We start from the raw sequence: 3753 nt of genomic DNA, 5'->3' as shown, positions 1-3753 counted from the left end.
GGCAGGCGCATCCCGGCTGCCAGGGCAGCGCTTGTGCTCACAGAGCTGACAGAGCTGGAGACAGCATGACTCCTACAAGCACCTTGGAGGAGCAAGTTCCCATGGGAAGCTCCCCAATACCTTGTGCTACAGAGAAAACTCGATCCTCCCCCACAGCTTGCTTTCCAGCAGCAGTGCAGTCAGGGAAAACATGTCCTGGAAGAGCGATGTCTCGCCAAGTGGTGCCAGCATGGGTCAGGTAGTGCCCCACCAGGGTCGATTAGACCCAGGGAGGGTTATTAGCTGATGGGGTTCCATAGGACTTACCTGTTGCCAGTGTTAGTGATGCTGGTGGGTGTCTCAGCGTGAGGCTGCAGCCAGCATGTGGCGGTCACCTTACTGTCCTGTGGGAGAGCACAAAAAGGGCATCAGCATCCCTGGGCAAGGACCACATCACCCGGTATAAAACCAATTACAGCTGCAGCCCCTACAAATAAGCCCACAGTCTGGCATGGCTGCATTTCTCCATCCCCATCCCACCAAGCCCCTGCTCCCACAGGCATGCTCCTCATCCGCTCCAGGGCAAAGTCAGCCAACTTTATGTGGCTTGCTAGAGGCCACAGCAGGTTGGAGAGCACCAGCAGGTCTCACCCCGCAGCTCTGCTTTGGAGGGGTAACCCCAGGGAGAGGGATGACACTCTGAACCTCCTGCAATAAGGCTCTCAGCTCCTCTTTGAGGCCATGCAGGCTGATGGAGGATTTTCTGGAAGAGGTTTGCTGCATACTGATGGAAATTCAGGCACTGGATATAGGAAAAAAATGGGATTTGCCAGAAGAGCTGGTAATCAGTGACCTAAGAGCCCCCAGCCATGCTGGGACCAACCAGCACTAACCCCACTGGTGTGCTGCACGACCTCTCCAGAAGGTCCTAAATGCATGCAAGGAGCCCAGGCTCACTCACAGTAAGATTTTTCTCCCCCAGTAACTACTTCTGACAGCAGTCGGACCACTGTAGCCACGGCCTTATCCATCACACGCCGTCCCTGTGCGCTAACATGAGCACATCCCATCACACTTCGGTACCCAAGATATTGTATCTCCCAGAGTTTGCAATTGGAAGCTCACATGCAGACTGAGCTGGGCATTGATGGGCAAGCAACAAAATCAGTTATTCCCTACTTTTTTTTCCCTTGTTGCTTATTTTATACGCTGGCTGCCCAATTATTTCCTGGGCTGGCTCTGCCCTGCGGTGCCTTTCTGCAATGGCACGGAAGCAAGCTTGAAAATCAGAGCTGCCTCCAAAAGCACGGAGATGCCAAGAAAAGCCAAAGCAAGGACAAGTTTCTGGACTGTGGGATCATCAGAGGGGATGGGATGCTGGAAGGAGCCACAGGCAGATGGGCTTTGGGGTAATTTGGGCTGCTTGAAGTTGTCCTGGAGCGCAGCTCCTGCCTTTCTTGGCTTCCCCCAGGATGGTTTGGGCACTGGCTTTGGGGATTGCCTGCCCTCATGCATTTGTCCATCTCATACCATCCCACACACCCTACTCATGCTGATGAGCTTCCTCCCCCAGCATCATCCTCCTGCAGGGATGTGGGATGAGGTGCTTCCACACTGCCTTTCAGAGCTGAAAAAAGCTGAAATCTGTCCAATATCATTCCTGTCTGAAAAAACAGTGAATGTATAGATATAAAATCCCTTTTTTCTGTAATTTCTACAAGCAACCCAGGAAGAAGCCCATGCTTTCACTTGGGTGTACCTGGGATGGCGTGACCAACCAACATCTCAGCCAGAGTCACGACAATCCTTGTGAGCTGCCATTTGTGGCTGTGTATGACCCTAAACTCATCAGCGATGCTCAGCATGGTCCTTGCCAGCCCTGGGGATGGCTGCATCCCCAACGAGCTGGTACTGAAAATACAGATCCAGAAGAGGATTTATGTTTGCAAATGCAATTAGTAAGAGAGACATCCCATTTTGAGGATGCAGAAATTAAACTCCTTTCAACAGGTGCCGTCACCGACCCAGTCATGAGATTTGGTACACAGCATGGCCCCTTCAAAACACCAAATACAAGAGGGGCACTGCCGACAGCACCCCAAAACAACTCATGAGAGATGCTCCACAGCTGCATCACCTTCTGAGCGACCAGCCCAGCTCCAGCAACGTGCTCCCGGTTCCTCCGCTACCCATCGCCATCCCCACGGCCACCCCGTCACCTCGCATTAGCGCCGGGCATCCAGGCTTTCGCTGCTTCAGCCTGTCAGACACAGCACCAGCCGCTCAAACCAGGTCACCCAATATAGGGTGGGTTATTTAGCACTTCCCTCTCTGTTACCACCATGGAAGGGGGACTGAGTGATCTAAATTACTTGTATTTTCCATATGGCTGAAGCATTGTCCCTTCCTGTTCCCGGGTGCCACTCACCTCTGCCGGCAGAACCTCTGAAGGCTGGGCTCCGCGCAGCTCTCGGGGTGTTGGTGGTGGGCCTGAGCCGGCAGCAGCGGGGCATTTCCATCGGGTGACAGCACCACAGGTCCCGCACGGTGGCTGCGGACCACCGGACTGAGGCCAGCGCCGTGTCCTCCACCTCTGCCTTGTGCTGCGCGGGCCCCCGGCACCTTCCTGCTGTCGTTTCTGCCATCTAGAGGGGACACTTCCCCATTGCAAATGCAGCCCTCAAAACAGAGCGAAATCCCACGATTCAGAAAAACATAAATAAATAAAATCATAGTTGGTCACTCGCTGTGAAGAGCTTGGATACAGCGATTCACACTGTCAGCATGGAGAAAGACAGATGTTGCAAAGAAAAATTTGGGGGAGGGTTTTCCTGCCCATTTAACCAAAGCTAGAACTTAGAACACAAAACTCCTGACAGTAGAAAGGAGAATTTCAGTCTAATGTAGGAAAGAGGTATTTAAAAAAGCCCAAGAGAGGTAAATGATCAAAATAATCAACAAAAGTCCTTCTGAATTCCAGTGAGGTACTAGAGGGGTTGCCCAAGGCCTGGTTCTGCCTGCAGCTGTCCACAATGTGGAGGATGGAGTTAAGTAAATCAGGAGGTGACCCAAAGCAAGAGGTACTGTTAGTGTGCTGGAGCCAAGCAGCTGGGTAAACTAGAGAGATGGGATACGAGAACAGTGAAATCCAATAGTGGAGTGTAAGATACAAACCTGCCCTGATCAGATGTGGGCTTGGGGAAAAAATATCAGAACCTGGAGGGAAGGGATGCCATGCAGAGGGACCTGGACAGGCTGGAGAGGTGGGACACTGCAAACCTCATGAAGTTCTACAAGTGCAAGGTCCTGCACCGGGGCCAGGGCAACCTGCCCCGGGGCCAGGGAAAGCCCCAGCACAAACGCAGGCTGAGCAGAGACTGGATGGAGAGCAGCCCTGAGATGTTGGGTGACGAGAAGCTCACCATGACCCAGCAGTGCGCTTGAGCCCAGAAACCAACCGTGTCCTGGGCTGCATCACCAGCAGTGTGACCAGCAGGGCGAGGGAGGGGATTCTCTCCCTCTACCCAGCCCTGGTGACACCACCCCACCCTTGCAGTCCTGCATCCAGCTCTGGGGCCCCGAAACAAGAAAGATGTGGAGCTGTTGGAATGAGTGCAGAGGAGGCCACTAAGATGCTCCGAGGGCTGGAGCACCTCTGCTCTGGAGACAGGCTGAGAGAGCTGGGGGTGTTCAGCCTGGAGAAGAGAAGGCTCCATGGACACCTTAAAGCAGCTTCCAGTGCCTAAAGGGGCCAACAAGAAAGCTGGAGAGGGG

The sequence above is a fragment of the Nestor notabilis genome, unplaced genomic scaffold, assembly GCF_000696875.1.
Source record: "Nestor notabilis isolate BGI_N333 unplaced genomic scaffold, ASM69687v1 scaffold931, whole genome shotgun sequence".
Taxonomy (NCBI): Eukaryota; Metazoa; Chordata; class Aves; order Psittaciformes; family Psittacidae; genus Nestor; species Nestor notabilis.
This window is presented reverse-complemented; position numbering follows the sequence as displayed.